This window comes from Zerene cesonia, chromosome 10 (genome assembly GCF_012273895.1).
Source record: "Zerene cesonia ecotype Mississippi chromosome 10, Zerene_cesonia_1.1, whole genome shotgun sequence".
In the NCBI taxonomy this organism is placed as follows: Eukaryota; Metazoa; Arthropoda; class Insecta; order Lepidoptera; family Pieridae; genus Zerene; species Zerene cesonia.
In genome coordinates this window covers 9027122-9051739 of record NC_052111.1, presented here as the reverse complement: position 1 = coordinate 9051739, position 24618 = coordinate 9027122, and the positions used below count along the sequence as shown (strand labels likewise).

At 34.1% G+C, this 24618-nt stretch overlaps 1 protein-coding gene across 4 annotated transcripts in view; it reads left to right on the top strand.

Annotated features, from left to right (window-relative positions):
- LOC119829270 overlaps positions 1–24618 on the top strand; it is a 90648-nt gene that overhangs the window by 17185 nt on the left and 48845 nt on the right. For all 4 annotated transcript variants that reach the window (XM_038351696.1, XM_038351694.1, XM_038351695.1 and 1 more), the window contains one exon: positions 10295–10342. The gene's annotated coding sequence lies outside the window, so the exon portion shown is untranslated. The remainder of the gene's footprint in view (positions 1–10294; positions 10343–24618) is intronic.

Here is a 24618-nt window from a genome sequence, read left to right as displayed (position 1 = left end):
GCCCATTTATGGTCTAGATTAGATACTGGTTGTAAAAAATAAAACTTGGGTGTAGGTACTTTTTTGTTAAGGTATTAGATTTAGCTGTGGTGGCTCATTGGTGAGGACTTCGAATGTAAGACGAATGTCGGGCGTTCGGTACCAGACGACTGTTGATACGAAGTTATTGATATAAACTTCGATAAAAGTTTAATCCCGTGTTTATCATTGACCAAAAATAAAAAAGGAACAAAATGTTCTTTTATATAATAATTTTATTTTGTATAATTTAACGTAACCTTGTAGACTAACGATGTTTTGATATTTGAGTCTATAGTCATATTATTATATTAAAAAGTTGCACCACGCCAAAATTCACGCCTACGTTAAAAATAATGTTTTTGTCGTTCACATTGGCTTTATTCAAATGTACTGTTTGATAGAAATTGCGACTTAAAACTTAGATAAGAATTTATGAAAATCTGTTAGTATACATTGTAGACACGATTAGACACAGATAACATCCTACCAATATTATAAATGCGAAATTTTGCAAGGATGTGTGTGTGTTTGTTGCTCTTTCACGCAAAAACTACTGAACCGATTGCAATGAAATTTGGTACGTAGACAGCTGGACATCTGGAATTTATTAATTATTGGCAACTTTTTATCCCGATATTCGGCGCAGCTAGTAACTCTATATGTGCCTAATTCAAAACTAGTGATTATATGTTTTTATTCATATTATTCCATTTAGAAATTAAAAACTTTTCAACGGATTTTAAACGCGATTTATTCATTATATTATTAACCCGACGTTTCGAACACTTTACAGCGAGCGTGGTCACGGGGAGACTGAGATGTTATATGTCTTGAAGGTCATACAAAAATTGTTGTTTGTGAACTACCTCCACCTATTTCTCCGCAGTTGGTATGTGGAGTATTTTTCTGGATGTTGGCAGTATTGGCTGATAGTGTCTTCTGGTCTTTTGGTATGTCTGACATGGGGTTTTAAGTTCTTAATAACAGGATCCCAGGTGTTAGAAAGTTGTAAACCATCTTCTCTATTGAAATTTGGATGTTTTTTAATTTCAATAGCCTCACGTACAAGTCTTGGAAAAAATCTATTTTCTCTGGCGAGGATTTGTGGTTGGTCGAATCGTAGGTAGTGGTTGTTGTCCAGAGTGTGTTCACATACCGCAGACTTCTTGTGACGCCTATGCTTGATATCCGCAATGTGTTCCTTCAGTCGGATACCAATGCTTCTTTTTGTTTGGCCAATGTAGGAGAGACCACAATCACAGTCTAACTTGTACACACCTGCTTCTTGTAAAGGAATATTACTTTTTATTGGTCTCAAGAATTGGTTCATCTTCTTGTGCGGCTTGTATATAGTTTTGATTGAAGCTCGTTTTAGGATTCTTTTCAAGAAAACTAAAACGTAAAACTTCAAGACATATAACATCTCAGTCTCCCCGTGACCACGCTCGCTGTAAAGTGTTCGAAACGTCGGGTTAGTAATATAATGAATAAATCGCGTTTAAAATCCGTTGAAAAGTTTTTAATTTCTAAATGTATAATACTCGCGTGAAACCAAACACAAGAAAATACTACATATTATTCCAATTTCACTTTTCTTACAAAATTATCGTTCTCTCTCCTTAAACTTGTCAGTTCGCTGATGCAAATACAAAGTAAATTCAGAGCAGACCAAGTCGGGAAATGAATCTATATACAATTCGTGGGAAAGCGTTGCAGAAAAAGAAATAAGTTTATTTTAACGACAGCTTTCATTTGCTTCTATTTCTTTAATGTCATTTAGAGTCGCCGTTTACTGATTGGCGTTTCAGTCAATGACACTGACAGTTCCGTCGAATATATGGAGAAAAAGATTTTTTTAAAATATATTTATCCTACTAATATTATAAATGCAAAAGTCTGTAAGGAAGTGTGTGTGATTGTTGCTCTTTCACGCAATAACTACTGAACCGATTGCAACGATATTTGGTACGTTAGAAGACAGTTGGACAACTGGAATAACATATAGGCAACTTTTTATCCCGATATTCCAACGGGATACGGACTTACGCGGGGGAGTCCGCGGGGCGCAGCTAGTTTATTTATAAACTTGATTTTTAATCGTGTCAGTATTAATATCGTCAAAGTAAATTGCAAATATTTTGATGTACAAATAAAAAGAAAAACTTTTAATAATATGACTGGGTACAAATTTTAGTTAGCCAAATCCGGACTAATTAATTGATGTGCTTTGTATAGAAATGTAGTCTCATTTCAAAATCTAAAATACATAAATTTTAATTTTTCTAATAATAATTGTATTATAAAAATCCTAACAAAATTTTTGCACATAAAACCAGCATATAACCACAAACCCTTTCTGGTTTTTCACAAAGCATGATATTAATTATCATGTTACTTAAACATTATGTAAATCAATATAAAAATAATTTATTCTAATCACACTTTTTAACGCGTTGGTAATGGTCAAAACATTAAGAGTTGTTAATTAAAGCTTCATACGTAAAAGGGAAAGTAATTTTGTAATATCTGCCTTTCCGAAGAGGTTCTATTAGCATATTATTCACTTTCTATCGATCCGCCATATTTAACCGTGGGATTTATAATCTGTCGTCAGATGACAGGTTGAAAAAGCGCGGGCTTCTTCCTAGTTCGATGCATGATTGAGTGAGATAACTGTCATTTTTTCCCGCCTATTTTACGCTTGGCTATAAATGGATTTCAATGTATGTGAAAAAGTTTTTTGGTATATCCAGGCTACTATTATATAATATTATAAAAAGTATTTTTATTTTTTGCTATTTATGATTTAACTCAAAAACTTTAGAATCGATTTTAAAAATTCCTTAGGCTTTAATTAGTTATCCCGGGATAAGCGTCTTATCACTACATAGTATAAAATAAAGTCTTTAGTTTTTTTAATTTATCGCGTGCGAAGCCCGGGGCGAATAGCTAGTTTATAATAAGTTTAGGTGAAGCATGTTTTCATCCACGATAAATTTCGTTATTTTGTTTAAAATGATTTATTTGACTTTAGAAAAATAAAACTAACCTAACTTGCTACTTAAAACTATCTTTTTTAAGCGAGTGCAAGTTACTTTTGTTTGTGATTTACAACTTTACAAATCTCACTTATTTAACACTTTTTTGAGTGGGGAAATCTTGCATAGATACCCACGGCCCCCGGATATGCCCCGGAGAAGGAGCCGTGGTGTTATGACGGAGTCCGACCGACCAAAACCCCACTGTGTTCCGTCGAGCCTCTTAAGAGAAGGGGCCACGTGAGGTGATTATAAATCGTCTGCGACCCAACACCCGATGGATACCTGATTTTTATTTTATAAATTGCATTCGATAGTTTATAATGATAATCATTACAGTGTACCTAGTTCCGATCCGCCTGCTAAACCAGCTATACAAAATACTTCCATCTGCTTTTCATCAGCATCGATAGCCAATTTCGCTGAAATTTCTCGCGCATAAGATTATAGTCCTATCCTACTTCCTACTAATATTATAAATGCGAAAGTTTGTACGGATGTGTGTGTGTTTGTTGCTCTTTGTCACAAAAATTACTGAACCGATTGCAATGAAATTTGGTACGTAGACAGCTGGACAACTGGAATAACATATAGGCAATCAATAGCAATAACTTTTTATCCCGAAATGTCTACGGGATACAGACTTACGCGGGCGAAAGCGAGGAGCGCAGCTAGTACTACATATTTAGCCAATATTGAAAGAATATGAGAAATCAGAAATAACCCTATATACATTCTCCGGTTATTGTTGTTTTCTACAAACACCGGCTCGCCGGCTGTAGTTGTTGATAACAGGAGATAAGCTTCTGTATAAGTTACTTTAGTTATAATTAACAATGACAGTATTTGTGTATGGTCTTGTAGCTTAAATGCTAAGGTCCAGACCTTTCACGACTGAACCCTACGTAATGAATGGTCAGCTATACGGAATCTTGTTGGAATGAAAATGCATTTCAAGGTGATAGGGTTGGATGGAAATTGAGTTGTAACCGACATTGAATATAACTTAAGATTTAGTAGTGATATACCCTCTCTTATCTAGTTAGTGTCTACTCTTGTATGCATAATATGAAACTATCTATATTCTATCGTGCTATACGATTAGTTTAAAAATTCCCCACCGATTATTGAAGAAGTTTCCTTCCAGAATATAAAAAAAATATGTAAAATGCGAGACTCGGGCTCGTGGCTATAAGGGTTCCGTACAAATAAGCTAAACAGCAACTGTAAAATTATTAATCATCCCTCCATTTAATGGCTGTGCGAACGGCTGCTTAACGTCTTTTTTTATTGTTGCTATAGATCTAACAGAAATACATTCTATCTGAAAATGTCAATGCTGTAACTATCGTTACTAACTAACGTTTCATGAATTACAGACTGACAAACAAACGGACAGACAGACCGACGGCGAAGTCTTATTAACCGATTTACTCTTAGCGTACGGAACTTTAATAGACTACTTTTATTTGGAAAAAGGATTAACTTTTAAATAAGAAAATTAAACAAATTTATCACGAACTAAGACCCTGGACCTAAACACCATGTAAAGGTGATCCTTAAAGCATGTCCCGTATAATAAAATAAATCAATATTGAAGTTCGATATTCATTGACCTCGAGTTTGTTTGGTCAAGCCAAAGAATGTTTGAAGAGGTACAAAGTGTACCGATACCTGAACAAACATATTTATCGATTATTTGATTATCACCTCAAATACAGCTTAAATTGAGTTGTAAAGTAAAACATGGATATATCACGTTGTGCATATAGTATCTATTTGTGATGTGGTTAATGCGTTTACTCTTCATCCAGTTCTGAAGTGGTTGAATGTCATGCGTATTATAACCCAGATAAGTTATAAGTTCCTTTGGGATATACAACATTTTCCTCTGTATTGTTCTTGAGGAATTGGCCTTCTGAATAATTATTTTGAACAAGAAGAACTAGCCATCTGTGTAAGAACGCACAAAACCGCCAACTTCCCTTGCGGAGGGAGGACAGTACCACTTATTCGAAAATGGAACCAAATTTCCTATGAAATACAAAAATAATTCCGTCTATAGGTTATAAAGCCACGGATTTATACAATAACAAAGCCAAAAACCGTCGAATTGAGAAATCCCTGTGTTTTGTACGTCGGTTGATATCTAAAGTGAGTCACACTCTGAAAATATTTTGTACTAGCTGCGCCCCGTGGTTTCACCCGCGTAAGTCCGTATCCCGTAGGAATATCGGGATAAAAAGTTGCCTATATGTTATTCCAGTTGTCCAGCTGTCTACGTACCAAATTTCATTGCAATCGGTTCAGTAGTTTTTGCGTGAAAGAGCAACAAACACACACACATCCTTACAAACCTTCGCATTTATAATATTAGTAGGATTTGTATTTGCTATGTTTATAAACTTCAATAGACAAGTTCTGTAACGTGAAATATATTATCAAACATCGGTAATTCAGTGTCATTAACATCTATCGAGCCGCCTACACTTTTACTTTTAACGTTTAGTAACACCCGTACGTTAAATAATATGAGATACTGTGAAAGCGATCGCGAAAGCTACGATTAGCAGCTAGACGGTCCCGCCCTCACAGGCCCTTGTTTACATTGTAAGTTGTAATAGAAATGTTATATTGAACCTTTTACTGATATCTTTAATGGTTCAGTGGTTATATCCCTCGACTAAGATGGTCGAGGGTCGGAAGTTAGAGTGCATAAAAATAAAAAATAAAAAAATTTAAATGTCTGCACCCTGCTGAGATAAATTTCTAGCACAAACATTTTGTTGGGTAGATGTTCGCCAAAATAAACAAAATCAGAATAAATTACACTACAATAATCTCAAAACTACTCATAATAATCGTAATATAATTAAATATAAATTGTAATAATACAGTTTTTATACTTACATGTTACTATTTCCCGAATCATAAACATTGTGTGCGAAATTAAAATATAAACTAGCTATTCGCCACGGCTTCGCTCGCAGTTATATATAGATTATGTCACTGAGTGAACCTGCAGCTTTCTAATGGTGAAAGAATTTTTGAAATCGGTCCAGTGGTTTTTTCGTTATAACATACAAAAATCCAAAAATTTCCTCTGTATTATATTACTGCGTAGTTCCAATTAAATTAAAAATCACAAAGACAATTCGTTTCAAACAACCCACGTACACTATGGTTAATATTTAAAATATTTTGATATCTGAGTAAAGTATTTGACCTCATATTCAGTTGGAGGCTGGTCGAGCCAAGGATGCGTGTCGGCCTCAGAGCCGATGGGCTATGAAAGGTTAAATCAATCGATTTTATGCATCGATACTTTGTGTGAATGAATCTATTTCTAGTTACAGCTACCGTTGTTAGGTGTAAATTATTTGCTAGCTGGCATTTTAATGTGATACAATACTATATTTTAGCTAGCGCTACGCTTCGGATTCGTCTGTGTTACGCATACGTATACTCGTACTTCCAACGGTGAGAGAATCAAATGGGTGGTTTAGTTCCTGAGATTTGTGCATTGAAACAAACAAATTAAACTATGTATATGTCCGAAACTTTTGAATTAATATTAAAGAGATAATTAATATCACTGAATAAAAGATATTTAATATCCCTCGGTCCCGCTATAATGTGTCTAAAATATACCAAAATGGCATACGTATATACCAATATTATATGCAAAAAGATCACACGTTACATGATTCAAACACGTAACCGATGGCAACAAATGAGTTAACAATCGTTAAATGAACTGCTATCTCCAATAACGGTTATCGTTACGGTTCGTTATCGAATAACGATATAATAACGTTTTCATGTCAAACGTGGTTTTGCGTGATGTACCAAAGATGATTGCATGGACAAAGTATTACCAAGCATAATGATTAAATAGCTTCCGACCTGGCTTGTAAGAAAATGATTGACGGCTGGAAAAAAGGAATGGAGTGGGAAGGGTGAGGAAAAGGAAACTATACTATACTTTCTTTTAGCTGTACAAAGAAACAAAAGCTTGTATTCCTATTGGTGGTTAATCTGTTCTACTATTTAAGCAACAACACCGCTAAGTTTCATCAAAATCCGTTGAGTCGTTTTGGCGTGACTGAGTTATATCCATCCATATCTGCATCAAATATATTAATTAATTAATAAGTTGATTTTATATGATAAACACTTTCAAAGAAAAAAAGTACAAGCTGTCCAATTAAAGCGATTAAATACATAACGTAACTATGAGCAAATCTCAAAAACAGTTTCAGTTATTTGAATATTTTTCAACCGACTTAAGAAAAGAAGGAGGTTATCAATTCGAATGCTTTTTTTGGTGTTTGCAACCTCATAATGTTTTATTTAAAAGCTGGTGCCTCCCATACGGTATGTTTACAATATATTATACTTGTCAAAATTTGTAAATCCCTACTTAATATTATAAATGCGAAATTAGCTCTGTTTGTCTGTCTGTCTGTCTGGCTTTCACGCCTAAACCACTAAACGGATTTTGGAAAAATTTGGTGTGAAGATAGAACGGAACTTGAAAAAGGACATAGAATACTTTTTATCGCGAAAATAATGGTAGAAGGGGTTGGAATAGGAGTTTAAAGTTTTTATGGAAGTTCCTAATTATCAAACATAAAATTGTGTAAAACTAGCTCGCCCCTCGGTTTCACCCGCGTAAGTCAAATGCCTGTATGTTATTCCAGATGTCCAGCTGTCTACCAAATTTCATTGCAATCGGTTTAGTAGTTTTTGTGTGAAAGAGCAACAAACACACACACATCCTTACAAACTTTCGCATTTATAATGTTAGTAGGATTCTTTCACACCTCTCCACTTTTTATTTTGACAAATAGTCAAGACCTTGGGACTATAGGCTGCTCCTAACCATATATCGCGCGATATAATCGAATTCCACGCGGCCGAAGCCGCGGGCGGAGAGCTAGTCAGTTCATATATAAAAGCAATGTCGGATTGAACAAAGTCGCAGTGCACAGTTAGTTTAAAGTAAAGATTTATCGCAACTTCAGAACTCATTGCCGTATTCGACCCCTGTTGCCGCACCTAAAAATATTTCCCTTCTAATGCCCATTTTGTTATAAATTAATTCCAAGTAGACCTTCATTGACAGATTTGCAATGTTGCCATATTTTATTCGAAACTACGTAATTATGCGATCATAGTTTGAATTCTGGGTCGCTGCCCACGGACGAATGTGTGATATATACATATATACTCAATTTTATGTGGATATTTTATATCAAAATTGGCAATGAGAAAACCTAGAATTTTATTTAGATATTGCCATAAGATCTTACATTACTTCAACAATACCTATCTAATCCTATTCCCTAATACTCATTACTAATTGGGTACCATCAGAAGGATAATACCTGGTCTTTTGGCAGGAAGTCTTTTGTGAGGACAGATGTCCAACATGCAGAGGCCCTTTGAGAATTTAATCAACAGCAGAACTTCTGGAAGTTTCTTAATCGTTCCAAATAAGTACAGAATGAAATGACCTTAGTAACAGGTAACACAGGTTATCTCGCTTATCGCGGGTCACTGACCGGTCTACGTCACACGGTTTCACTTTCTATCAGTGGTTTGACCGCACACTGTAAATTTTTCGTCATATGTGCAGTCTGTATGTGGGAATTTAAAAAAAAAAATTCTATGGAAAATTTGGACTAGAATTTAATAAATAAAATAAATGACTCATTCGTGGTGATGTATTTACTTCATAATTACGTTCTTACTTAATATTGCTTATTTGTAGACAAAATTAAAAAAAAAACTAATTGAATTTATTCTCCGCAGAGTGTAGGGGGTATGGTAATAAGTATTTTTTTTTATTTTGTTTTAAATTTTGCATATAACTAATCAATCTAATTGTATATAATTCTCGCATTATATCAATGGAAAAATATATATTTTGCTGACCGTAAGCAAAATTTATCTATTTTGCTGACCGTACACATGTGACGGCGCTGCGTCTGCGCTGGAATGTTTATTAATCACCTTTTACATGGTATTTGCTTTCCAATTCTGAAAGTTTTAATGGTTATTTAATATATGTGAATCAGTTTATAAAATCTAATATTATATATTTGTATTTAGAAGATCTTGTATTTATATGAAGCGTGTTATTACTTACTAGCTGTTCGCCCCGGCTTCGCCCGTGGTACATATATAGCCTATGTCATTGATAGAAGTTCCAGCTTTCTAACGGTGAAAGAATTTTTGAAATCGGCTCAGTGGTTTTGCGTGAAAACGTTCAAATATAAAAAATACAAGAAAATACATTCCTCTTTATACTATTCGTGTAGACAGTAGTTACAAACTGAGGCTAATTTGCTTAGGATAATAATTCCTTTCAATTATAAAGCGTCCTAATTTTACAGTTAAAACATTGTATGTCTTGATACAATGTTTTAACTGTAAAATTAAGACGCTTTATAATTTGAAAATATAACCAAAACAACAGAAGGCTCTATGCGACTCAATATCGTGAAATTGTTTAATTGTTCTGTACGGGGTGTCTGTCATATTTATTTTTGTATTTCCATCACAATCTGTGAAGATAACTTTAAGCTTTCTTCAAGGAGAAAAGAAAATTTTTCCTTATGTTTAATGAAAGGTAAGATTTCGTCATAATGAGCGTTATATTGGGTAACTTGGAAAGTTTTATGCCCCGGGCGGTCGGTCCACCTGTTACTGTAATGACCAGCTATATTGACCAGGTAAATTTGATGATGTTCTGTTTGGAAGTATATCATTGTATCTAGTAAGCTATCAAACGGTAGTAGGAGTAGTTCTAATGTAGCGAAGGTAATTCGAAAATTATGCCTATGAAGTTCTCAAACGAATTGAAAAACTCTCGGTTCTCAATTCGACTGTGTCTTCGTGTGTTAGAATTTCGACTGGTTGAACTGATTGTGATGATTCTTTCCTTCCTTCTTTGTGGTCCCGTTTAGTTTTGGTCCAATTTGATCTAATTCTGAGAATTTATAGGCGATTTAGCTTTTTGTTATAATCACATATTTATATCGTGCTTTACTATTCGCTACTATAATTGGAAGAATAATTATAATAGTTTCACATTGTCTGACTTCGAGTCGAAATTGGATTCCTATTTATAATACTTGATATGTTTTCGGACCTGTGAAACGTACGTAACACAATAAAATTAATTGAAATTGAAATGTCAAATCTAACTTCAGCTTTTTTCTTTACAGATAAACCTAGGAACTGGGAGTGTGTGATCCGACCGTATATTTCAAAAGGTAATAATTTTTAAATTGTTAATTGATAATGTATAGAACAGAGTATTTTATTTCATGAGAATAATAATATTTTAAACGTTATAAACTGTCTTAATGAGAGTTTTATTCGTCTCTAAGTTTATAATTAAACAATATCTGTTAATACAGGTTCATTACAGACTAATCAACTATTTGACATTGTAGAAAAGCTGACAATAAATGCTTTTTTATCTGTGCATTACTATTTATCCTCTATAATTGACTCTGTATCTAGTTCTGAACGCTCTCGTGACTGACCAGATGTCACTGCAATTTGACAAGCGATTTCCATTGTTTTTGTAAACATTTAGCCGGCTAAGTTCCGAGAACACGTGTCGTAAATGCGTTACAGATCATAAATTACCCATTTCTTGTGCAAATATTAAGGTAATGATCGACTTGTATGTGTATGTAGTGTTTGCTCATGCGCTATGACATAGATAATTCGCATTAACACAATTTCACAATTCGGGGTAACACGGTTCCCCTTTGCTGAAGGACACAGAAGCAATCTTAATTTGTATTAATTAATTTATTATATTTTGCCTTTTGCCCGCGGCTTCGCACGCGTTAAATAAGGAGTAGTTTAATAGATGTTATACTTATAAATCTTCCCCTTGAACCACTCTATCTATTAAGCATACATAGGCCATAGGGACCTGTGTCCCTATGTATGGCTCTGTAGCCATAGGAACATAGGGAAAGAGAAAGCGACTTTGTTTTATACTATGTAGTGATTCGTTTGTTTCAAAGAATCTGTTAATCAAGCTGTCATAAAAGAAAGACGAACACTAAGCACACTTTCGCATTTATGATATTAATAAACATATAAGCTTTTAAGTCACTCATCATTAATGAATTTAATGACCTCTGCTAAAATTATTTCCTCTTTGAATTTGTGTAGAAACCATGTAATGTTCTTCTGATTTTTATTACTCAACTAAATATATTATTAAATTACCTCATGTGACATGGTCTATCACCAGCTTAAGCGTTACGCAAACTTTGAACACACACAACAGCAACAGAATTGCAACTCTGTTTTTATCTGTGCAAAACAATTAGTGCCTTGTCTGTGGTATCGACCTAAATTACAGCTCGTGGGAAGACTGTAGTTAGTATTTATAGTGTAACTAGGCATGTTGACAAAATATTAGCTATTGGGCATACCCTCAACGTTTCGTTTTATTTTTAGTTTAATCTTACGAATTATTTAATACTAGTGACCCGTCCCGGTTTTGCCCGTGGCACTCAGGCTCTATTAAATGTTCATCGGTGTAATAATTTTGGAAATCAATTCAAACAAACAGCCTTATATTATGAGTAAAGTATAGATTTCATCATATCGCTTGAACAGTATCAATTTTCAAAGTCATAGTCGACTCGATTGGAATTATTTTAAGCATCCATAAGTTTAAATGAATCAGATGTTGAGTCCACAATGGCCAATAACATAAACACATAAATAACATCAGCCCGCATGTGTCAAAAAAGTATAATTTCGGTAGGCGTACATTCTGTCGGCCATTTTGACTACGCATACCGTATCATTTCGTAATCGAATGGAAAATATTAATCAGCTACCATAAGTTCCCTTTCACGCCATTTAACTTGAAATACAGCCTTATGGGGCATTGCTTGAATTAATAACAGAGTCAGATTAACAGAATTTCGTTGGTAAAAGAGTGATTTATTTTACAATCCGCTTTAAGTGTAGTTAAATGTTTATTGGAGCTTAATTTTGATATGTGATTTATGGAAACTATAATGCGATGAACGCTTTTTCGTTTAAGTGGATTATTTTAATATAATTTGATCTCATATATATGTAAGACTTTGTCACCTCTGTTGGTAATAAAGTACTTAATGATTCTTAATATTGCGTCAACGGCTGTCGCTTTGATAACTTAACAAATCGTGTAAGAAACGATATGTTTTTGTACTGCACGTATCATAATGTATGAGACACTTATAAAACCGCTTTTGTTTTCATAACTCATTACATATTACTTTTAATAAATAATCATAATCTATCGATGATTAGGGAAAAAGAATTCTACCGAAAAGAGTCGGGAAAATACGATGATTGCTTTTTTGAAGTTGATGATCATAATAAAACTAGCTAAAAGCGACTTCCTTCGAGACATATTCGAGTCTATTTTTCTGCGTTCTTTGTATGTTATACGGTTCTCATATGTTCGACTAGTTCATTACTTTTACTTATTTCATTCATCCGTTATGGTCTACCAAACTGAGCAAGATAACACGGGTTAAGCGGTGGTATTAAGAGACACAAGATGGAGTGGGTCGCGGCCAGCGACAGGTGTGCTGATCAATTACAGACGTCCGTCGCAGATTGTTGCGCGTGCGCAGGTGCGACGCAAGCGTGAGCGGTGCGCGACTCCATTTTATTAATTTAAGTACTATTGGTGTAATATAGAAATGGTTAATTTAATGATAAAGTTTATTAGAAAATATGTTATATGAAATGATGATGCTGAAATAATACTTGAGATTTATGTATGAAATATAAACCAAACGTGTGAAAAGCCTCTAAAATAATTATTATATATATAGAAACAGTCGACAGTCATGCCTTAATAAATCTAAAGAAGCCTAACATTTATACACATATTATTTCATAGAAATCCTCGTACCTGCTGCTATGTTCATCTCCGTGGGGAAATTCAATTTGCTAAGAATCTGATTATAAAACAAAACGTAGTACTTCTATCAGCTCATGGCTTGACACCAGGCGCGTGCATTCGATAGTCAGACTATCCAATCAGTCGTCAGATCGCAAGATAGCACAAGCCACTAACATGTAAAAAAAACACAAAACCTAGCCATCTGTGCATTCAAACTGTATCGACATTAACGATCTATATTTTATCTAGACTAGACTTTTTTGATTATTTCTAGTGCACACGGGAAGCCTGGAGACGTTCCGTGGGAAAGTAAGAAGTGATGGAAGTTTTAATAAATGCTTCGCTTTTAATATATGACTATTTGAGCTGTGCATTAAGAAATCAATAAAAAATTGAAAAGGCCTTAAACAAACATCTATTTTGTTAATTCTCAACGTAGATACTTCTGTTCTTAATTAATATATTTGTATGAATCGGTTAACGAAGAAGTGACTATTTTGAATAAAACATTTTTGGGTTTCTGCTTTCATTTTAAATCGACAAAATTTCAATGTGAATTTATCGAAAGTGTCTTACATGGAAGACACAGAGTTCGAGCGATAGAATATATTTCCTCGCGCGCCCAGTACACACAAAACTCCAAAAAAATCCAATAGTACCTTAAGTAAAATCTCTATTTATCGACAAGTAATTAAAAAGGTTAGCAAAGAACGCACATGGTTCGCATAGCGCTGCGTATGGGCAATGGGAGCGATGTCACAACCGTGCCGGACTTGGACAGGTTTCAGATCTTATTTTTAATGTTGAGCCACTATAAACACGGACAAATTGTGAATGAATATTTTTATAGTCAATAAAATTAGCTGAAAATATGAAATAATTGTGTATTAAAAAAATTTTGCAAATAAACTTAAAATACGAATGTTAAATTCATAAAATAATGGCTAGCTATATTTCTAAAGTATCTACTCAAAGTTATCCCGAAAAACAAGACCTACGATAATTAATTTATGGTTAGGAAAATTAAAATGTTCGAAATTTGAACTCCCCACTATCTTCACATAACAGGCAGCGATCCCAAGGCTTTTCATTCTAAAATATTTCATCGGCTCTATTCAGTTTGCGCATCAGAAACACAATTGCATAATATTCAATGTACCATTAGAAGCGGTAACAATGGTCCCTTAGAACAATGGGCGAGCAATGCCGCGGGCGCAGCTATACAATGCGTTCCTAACTTGCCTTAGAGTGGAATTACTTGATTAGTTTTTGTACGATTTATATTGTTTTAAAACGTATCTATCAATGAGAAATATCTATTGTAACGAATTTTGTTGTTAGCTGTTGTCCGGCTGATGAAATATTATGATACTAATCGACGGTCGCTACGTTTTCCACACTAAATATGATTGCCTAATAATTAGTGAAATTTTATACACGGATTCATTTGAGATTAAACTCAACTCAACAAAAATTACTTCTTATTATCTGAACTATGTATTGGGCTATCCTTAGAATTCTCTATATTTTTAAATTGGCATAAGCTTGAAATCTAATAGTTAGTCAACACTTTTTAACCCTCGAAGGAAAATGATATACCTACCGCATTTAACTCCGCCTCCTTGGTACAGCTTAGAACCGAGGGGTCCTGGGTTCGATTCCCGGTGGGGACGCACAAAAAAAAATGTCTCGGTCTGGCAGGACACAGAAGGCTAATCACCTACTTGTCCATAAAGAAAATCGATCAGTGAAACAGATGTATATCATCTGCCCCATACCCCACTAGGGGACACGGGACTTCACACAACCGCATTTAACTGCCACTCTGACATCTATCGGCTATCACATCCTTATATATCCCCTGGTACCCTAATTCGACCAAACCCGATAGGCTAACTCTGGACCGCTCAAGACAAATAGGCATACTTGCTATCGTTTTGCGGATGTGTCTCCGGCCGCTATCTGCATACATGTCAATACCTGGCTGGCTATTAGAGCGTCCAGCACACAATACAGCGATGTTAGATAGCCCCCATTGTTGCCGCTAGCGAAATATGGACCACACGCTGCCTCGTGCGCGTCACGATAGTGGGTTTTTATCATATGGTTATATTTTATTTGTATCTGTCTATTGTATTGGCGTTTTCGTACTATATGGGAAAGATCCAATACAATATATTATTTAATACTTATTTCCTTTTTTAATATCCTATGTCATCCTTAAAAATTAAAATAATCGTGTGTTTCCATTGTTCAATGGATTATAGACATTTTAGATAGATATTAAGTTTTTAAATTATGCCACAGCTTGACTTTAAATTGTTTTAACGACCAAAAATATAAGAATAGAATTTTGAAGCAACATGCAACAGAAAAACCTATTATTATACTACATTTATATATTAATGAAGAGGAGATTTGTCAGTTAAATTTGCGCTTATTGTAGACAGATTCTAATCAAAGTTTATATAGTAATTAAGTTTTTATGAATCATAAAAATTAAGTTGACATCATTATTAAGACACAAACGGTTTAAAACTAGGATCACGATAATTGAATATAGAAATGTAAACATAGGTACATGTAACATTCTCGTATTTTGTTGAATGAATGTCATGGAACCTTTACAATTTTATTGTATAATTACAGGTGTTTCATTAAATGCTTTACTGCATGATTCTACAATTTATTAGTAATTAATTCACCATTGGCGTCAACACGTTCCTATAATAACTGTATTTAAAATACCCTATTCACTTGTACATTCGTTTGCAGTACTTTTCACAAAATATTTTTTTTTGTTGAGTTGAGTTGGTGAGTTGGTGGTTCGCCTGATGGTAAGCGATCCCCACCGCCCATGAAGATTCGCAGAGGTAGTGTCTCTACGAATGGACTTTGAAATGTGAGGAAAAGGAGACTGGCCTAAGGCTGTCCTGTCTGAAACCCGGTAGCAAGCTACTGTTTCACGCCGGTTTTCTATGGGGGTGTGGTACCTACTTCCCCTGTGATAGCTATAGCACAATTCGAGCCGCGCTCGCCTCCCACAGCAATCATTGGTGGTAAACGTAAAAAAACAGCATAAGTATAAGAATGTGAACTAAAAAACCAAGACATTTTATTTTTTGGGACTTACAATTGCTTGGAACAAATACCCCTACTCCTTTCTCCGATTATTAAAAACTAATTGAAGTTAGAAAAACGAATACAATTTTCGAAACGAATTTTCTTTCGTACTCACACGTAAAATAACCTTAATACGGTATATAATTATGAAATTAGATGTAATTGAAAATAAGACGATGCATTTTAATGACACGTTATACTTTCTCTTATTTCGGTGTGATGTAACATTCATCAAATTAGCTTCACATTCTGTGGCACCTCGACTATAGTTTTTATTTTATATGTATGTAAGTATAATAATTAAGTATTTTTAAAGATGGATTCATCTACTAGCTGCGCCCCGCGGATTCATCCGCGTTAGTCTGTATCCCGTAGGAATATCGGGATAAAAAGTTGCCTATGTGTTCTTCCAGTTGTCCAACTATCTACGTACCCAATATCATTGCAATCGGATGAGTAGTTTTTGCGTGAAAGAGTAACAAACATAGACACATCCTCACAAACTTTCGCATATATAATATAAGTAGGATTTGTCCAAATTCATCCAAATCAATTAATTGGTTCAGATGTAATATCGAAATAGAAAGGCAGACATAATTTTCGCTTTTTTATTACTCACGAAATGTCGTTTGTCATCATTTATATAATAAACCAAATTAATTTATATTGGTCATACAAAAACAATTTCTTTTGAGAAATCTAATGTTTTATAGCACAATTAATTATTCAAATTGACCAACACAACAAACCTACCCTATATCATACACAAAAACATTTTTTTTCGTTTTTAGTAGTTTCTAAGATATATTTCACAAACATTTAAATTTTCTTGCTTTGTTTATGTGACGTAGTATTATGTAGTATTCTTAAGCAATCACAGACTTAAATACAGACTTCATTTTTATCTAGTTTGATAGATTAGTGTAACCCCTTAATTAATGTTGGTAAAATGATAGTTATGTTCCCATGGCGCAGTGCGTGTCAACCAATCAGCTCTTTCGTAATTACGAAAAGCATTCCACCAAAGAGAGCTGTTATAATTATTTTGCACTTTACTTAAATGTAATGTGTGATGTAATCCATTGTAATTATCGTTGGATAAGTCGGATGCGCTCATTTGGAAATTGGGAGAATTCTTGAGTTACAGAGGCAGCTTTATACCGTTAGTTAGAACATATTAACTGACTGGGTTTTGAGGAGTTTTGAGTTTTATGTTGAAGTTTGGGAAATGATATTTTACGTGCTCTGAAGTGTCAATTTTTTTGATTCATTATTTGATTTGATATCTGATTCGTAAAATCGGATATTAATGTTACATTTTCTGTTATATTTTATCTCCTATTAGCTTTTGCCCGCAGATTCGCACGCGTTAAATTCGGAGTTAAGAGAGTTAGTAAATTCGGAGAACCTTCCTCTTGAATCTCTCTATCTATTAAAAAAAACCCATCAAAATCCGTTGAGTTTGAGAGTTTGAGAATTTGAGCATACATAGGGACATGGGGACAGATAAAGTGACTTTGTTTTATACAATGTAGTGAAGGTAAAAAGCAAATGATTTTTGAACAAGCAATATTAAATGACTTTTTATAAAATTAAATAAAAAAAATTGTAAAAAAAACGAAATAGCAATAATAACATGAAGAAATATTATTATATGGTGTAACCCGCGGGTCAGACTTGTGAGTGCAGTGACACACGGCTCATGATGGAGGGCTAATTGCAGTGCTGAGCGGTAATTGCAGTGTCACTGCAGTGCCCAAATTGTTTGAGCTTAAGGCTATGTTGATGTGATTATTATTTTTATTTTTTTTTAATATTTGACGTTTACTCGATGCTAGTAAAGAAGATTAAAAAATACACACAGAATAAAATAATGTAAAAAGAATCAAGACGAAAGAGGTAGAGAAGATATAGGATTCATGATAATTTTGTTTTTTCCTCATAGTATTTTTGCTTGCACATATATTTAACATTTAACAAAAAATTCTCTATAGCAAGTCGGTATCTAGGCTAATATAAATTGAGCATATACACTTATATTACATGACATTTTCCTGTCCGCAATTTACGATGTCGTATGTTGAATTTTAATTTCACGCGTCGGCCCTCTAATGTGTTTAATCTGTTTTTTTCTGCTATATACAGAATATAGACTTTATATTTTATAGCAAAAACATATTTTAATTGTTTTGAATTGAAATGTAAGTGAATAAATTTAATTTTCAGTTTTGAAGCATTGAAATGTTTTATAAATGATAAATCCTTTAGGCACATAAAACCGAAAGAGTAGAAGGAATTCGATTACTGAGGTGGGAGCACGGGTGGCCGAGAGGCTAGGCGTTATTACGGTTTGGCAAAAAGACGCAGGTTCAAATCGCGAGGCGTCGTGATCTATTTATTCTATTTTTTCAAAATTTATCATGTAAGTGAATAGTAAATAATATTACATTTTTAAGAGATACCTATATTATTATGTTTATGTGTATTTAAAAAAAGAAGCTATGTTTGACTACAGTGACTGCTACGAAGTAAGTCAATAACTAGTTAAGAAAACATTTTTTAACTATTTTTTTTCACAGTTTCATCGTGTTTATTTCTCTCAACGCAATCACAAATTTTTATATTTGTATTTTCCAAAAACCCACACCCAGGAACATCCAAAGAGACTAGTAATAGCAACCTCCGTTAGGTCATTCCGCGTCATATCGAATGTAAATAGCGCACGGCGGGATCGAACGCGGGACTCCGCCTTAAATGGAAGAGCGCCTTCCCACGGACATCAGACGCACCGCTAGCTAAGATTACGTTTATTGTACCACTATTGGTTTCGTCATTTCATAATATAAGTGTCAAATAATGCATTGATGTACCTAATTATAAAAGGGTGGAGCTGCGCACCAACCGTTTCGAAAGGAAAGCTTGTTGTATAAATAAATGTATTCGATTTATGAGTTATTGAGTTTGAAATAGAGAAACAACCTAAACGATAGAAACTACTTGTTCCTGCGTTATGTATTAACTAGCTGCGTTCCGCGTAAGTCCGTATCCCGTAGATATATCGGGATAAAAAGTTGCCTATATGTTATTCTAGTTCCAGCTGTCTACGTACCAAATTTCATTGCAATCGGTTCAGTAGTTTTTGCGTGAAAGAGCAACAAACGCACACACATCCTTCCTAAATTTCGCATTTATAATATTAGTAGAATGAAGCGATCAGGGTCACAACAATAAAGAACTGCCCCTTACCCCACAAGCGAGGAACGAACATTCCTAAGAACTATAAAAGACATAACTATTCATCCTAACATGAAAACAAATAACTTTAAAAGTTAAGTATCGAGTAAGCGCACCTTAAGACGTTTTTTTTTTTTAATATTAATGATGCAATATTACGATATGTAAAGGTGTAAGGTCACTTTCACCACAGGTGCGCCGCGAGGTGTGTTTATGGCCTTATTTTATTGCCAGATTACCATCCGTGTTTTATAACTTTTTGTAAATATTTCGAAACGCAATTAAAACTCATAAGAGATAAACGTAAATTTACGCTTCATTCATTAAATAAAAGGTCAGATTTGTTTTTCATCTTTATTTTAAGATGTCACACATTATTAGACATATATTAGACGTTTACATACAGTACCCATATAATATACAATTGACTAGCTAGTTGAATAATCTGCATCAAAATTAGTGATATAGTATATGTACTATCGCTTTGTAAACATTTTTTACTAATTCTTTCAATTCTTTCCTCATATGAATTAAAGTATGCATCTTATTTGTCTTCTACAATCACAAATGTGTGTGAAGTCCCGTGTCCCCTAGTGGGGTATGGGGCAGATGATGTACATCTGTTTCACTGATCGATTTTCTTTACGGACAAGTAGGTGATCAGCCTTCTGTGTCCTGCCAGACCGAGACATTTTTTTTTTGTGCGTCCCCACCGGGAATTGAACCCAGGACCCCTTGGTTCTACGCTCACGCGTTAACCACTGTACCAAGGAGGCGGTCACAATCATAAATACAAGTCTTATATGAATTTCATAGTGAATATTGTACAATATGAAAAAGGAGAAAACATTATTTAAAAGACATGACCATGAAAACAAAGCTTTGTTTCCATAATATCATAAAGTTATATAAAATACAAAGCGAATGTATATAAACGACTGCAATAATTTGTCCCTTCACGGTTACAAATGCGATGCTCTTAAACCCATCAGGTTAACATTTCATCGCAAAAAATGGCCGTCGTATGAACTGTCATTTTGTAGAAAACTTTTGAATAAAATTGTAGTGTATGCTAGTTCAAAATAGGTATATACATTTTCTTCCTTATAATATTAGTGATAGAAAGAGGATAGATTTTTTGTTGTTATTTCGTTTGTTTCGTTTATTTACTCAAAGACTACTCAACCGATTACATTGAAAAATAAAAATAAAATAAAAATAATAATAGTTAAAAAAAACTAAAAAACACGCTTTTATCATATTTTGCAAATTGAATAATGGAATAATTTTATCAAATTAGTGTATTGTCATCGGTCCTCAATAAATCTTGAACGAAATCTGGCCGTTTAAAGTGGGTCAAAATCGCGCCCAAAGAAGTCGGTTACAAACAAACAAACATACAAACATACAGGTGAAGCTAATAAAAAGCGTGTAATAAGCTGAAATTACTGCCGAGATACACATATTACTCGGGTGAAGCCGCGTCTAACGGCTAGTCTTTTCATAAAATTTATGCTTATGAGTGTTCTCTTATATGTATGTATATCCTGTTTTTCTTATCTACGAAACTAATTTCGCTCTTCGAGGCTCCATTCCTTCCATATTGCATTTTGAACTCAGAGTTATTCTCATTTTAAATAAAACAGTAATAAAATGCGTAGCACGAATATCACACTAATTATAAGCGTAGTTTTTGAAGATGATATTTCTCTAGACCATTAAATAAACTTTTTGCGGGTACATTCTCGCCTCAGAAACAAGTGACCTTTACATATCTACGGTTAACCTTTCGTCAGATTTATTTACTTCATTATAAAAACTGCATTAAAAGAATGCGGGGTGCTTATCTGTGAAGGGGTCGAAACATGACGAGTTTATTTTTAAGTTTTCTAAGAAGTGCTTTATTAAACCTAGTCTGGTTTCAGGTTTTGCCTCGTTTTTGTAATTTTTTTTTTTGCTATAGCCGGCAATTGAGCTGGTGGTTCACCCGATGTTCAGCGATCACACGATGAAAGTATTTATAAAAACAGTCAAGTTCTCTTAAATATCTATAACCGTTTTTTTAAACCGACGTTCCCAACAGTGCTCGATTCTTTTTTTCGTTTTCTCAGAGTCCTCTAGGAAGGTTGGAAACTTTTTTGTAGAATAGATTTTTTTCTAAACTTCTTAGCGCCTTAATTGTATAAAATGATATGATAATTCAAAAGTGCTGCTAAAAGAATTCGACTGTATTTTAATAAATGATTGAGATTTGTTTTATTTTGAATCAAGATACGCCATAGTTTCTTTATGTCACCGTCGGCAAAGAAGCAAGTGGGTCGCCTGATTGTAAGCGCTACCGCCCATGAACATGTGGAGACGCGTAAGGTCGATTACAAATCTTACGCCACTACAAATGGATTGTCGACTTCAAATTGCAAAGAACTTAAGAAAGGATTAACGAGAGGAATAAACGAAAGGACCGGGAAGGGTAAGGAAAATGAAATGGGCCTCCGTACCGTAGTGTACATGTACCCATCAGATACAATTTATTTGTATTCTAAATATTGTAATTAGAATCGTGCGCATGATCGAAACTAAAACACAAATCAGCGATTTCAATAACTAACTAAATATAATAAATAATATTATCAGAACATGTCCAAATAATGGTAATTATTTGATTTATCCCCGACAATTCGTGCATTCAATTAGGAGATAATGAATTTTCTCACGCGATAGCGTTCAAGGGTGCGGCCTGTGGCCTTTCCACCTGTTTGATTATAGAATATTATATTGATGTGCGTATCTCGAGCAAAACGGTCATGGTCTGAAGGAGCGTTTTGTGAGCGTTCAAACGCTGCGGTTTTAGGGCGTTCTGTGCGCAAGTAATTTTGATTGTATGTAAATATTCAATTAGAATCATCATTCGATGAACATAACTGAAATGAAGTTACAAAAACTACAGGAAAGATGTTGAAATGTTGATTCATTCAAAAACTTAAACCAAAACCACGTTTAAGGACTCTAAACTTAAACGTGGTTTGAAAAAACCCAAGGAAATCTTTGCTGGACCCAAATATCCATGTTTAACATAATCTAAGTGTAATGATATCATTACTACATAATGCTTTCCAATACCTATTATCTTAAGACATTTTTTTATTCTATAACTTGAATTTTCAAGTATGTTTCTCAAAATCAAAACCAAAAATTGAACTTAAAAAAATATGTGATTTTGAGTATTTTAAACCAATTTTGTAAATGAATTCTGAAATATTTTTCCTGTTAATGTTTTTCTACATTACTAAAAATTATGTGCAATTTCTTTAAATGCATTTTGTTGATACATAAAAACTGTCATAACCGTTTGTTTGTTGTTCCAACGACGAGATATCGCAAGCTCGCTGCAGTTGTTACGAAATGTGCTCAAACCGGAATCGAACTGGGCGATTTGTGTCTAAGGAGTGCCAGCACCCTTTTACTTTTTCGTTACTACCACTGGCAGTTTTCGCACTAGCGTTTATCATAGTTTTTATTAGCTTTGCACTTGCGTCTTTGTGTCAATAAAATTTGCTTACGTACTTCGCTGTATACTTACTATAGCTACGGTATCTCTGTCTATCTGTCTATTATTTGTATATTAATGCAATGGAACAGCTCAATTGACATTAATTCAATAAACATGGGTCCTGACATTTAGGAGAAAATCGGAAGCTAGCTAAAGCTAGGCGAAATGCGGTTGTGATATTTCTGTTTTAACATCGCTGATCATTCCCAATAAGTATACAATGGTATTTTAGACTGTATTTGTCTTTCTCTGTAACATGAGATAAATTAGGAAAACATCCCTGATTATTTATAATCACCCATTTGAATATTATAACAAAAACATTATTCTGCACTACAAGTGTGTTGTGGGAAAACATAAAATCGGTAACAAGTGCGTGAGCGGCCCGACCTTGCTACTTTTTCTGCCCACTTAGGGGCAATACAGACGAAGTAACAGTCTAAAGTGTACACCTGAAAAATGCCTATTCCAAAGGTTGTTATGGTAATGTTTGTATATATGTAGTTTCCTATATAACTTGGTATTTGAAGAAATATTTAAATTAATCCTACGTTTGGGGATATGTGTGTGTTTGTTGCTCTTTCACGCAAAAACTGCTAAACCGATTGCAATTAAATTTGGTACATAAACAGCTGTACAACTGAAATAACATGTGGGCAACTTTTTATCCCGATATTCCTACGGGATATGGACTTACGCGGTTGAAACTGCGGGGCGCAGCTAGTACAATGATAAAGGAACCCTACCGTATAACCCACATTTGGTACAGTGGCGTTCTAAACGCAACTCTATGCGTACACATTATGCGCACGCAAGTGTACGGTTATAATCGTTAAAAAAACTTTTCTATTATCCATTTATGCTTAATTATCAATGTTTACGTGTAATGAGCATGCTTGATTTTACCCATTATTTCAGTAAGCTATAAGTGGAGTAATTTTATTGACTTTCCCCAAAAATGTTCATAAACAAAACCAAATGATACGTTTATTGTCATAAAATAGAGAAGACACTGGTGAGTCAGTCAGTTGGTCAGTCTTTATTATATGCGGGTAGTTGTCTAGAGTGAATACCAACGGTAACAAGGTTTTGTCTAGCTCTTTGAGTTATTCCCCGATGTACTTTCAAACAGGACGCACGTCTCTTAAAGACAAGCATTTAGAATAACATTTAATAAAACAGAGCATTACCGACGAATTGTTACTTCTTATATTATTGGTTCGATAAATTACACACACATACACACGCACTCACACACGTACACACTCAAACCCCTCCACTTATAGGCAACTCAGTTAGATATTTATTTATTTTTCTTCTCTATTATATTCAATTATAATTTTTAATAATAATGCTGTCAAATGGCTTAAATTGTGAATTGACTTTAAAAGCAAGCTGTTTCTCTTAAATACAGGTTGCCCTGCAATCTAGCTAGGGAAACATCGGCTTTATATATTGTAAACCTTTAAAATATATGTAAGGAGAACTGTTTATATATACTAAATTGTAATTGCTATAAATTGTAAATTTTAAAAATATATGTAAGACTAAATTGAAAGAGATATATTATATACTGCCAATATATAATACTGCTCATGTGAATAATGTCAAAATGTTCTTATAAGTCCCTTCCCTCCGCACCGTTGTGCAGTTCAGACGTGTTTTTGTTTATTCGCTTGTTTATTTTATCTCAAAAAATTAAT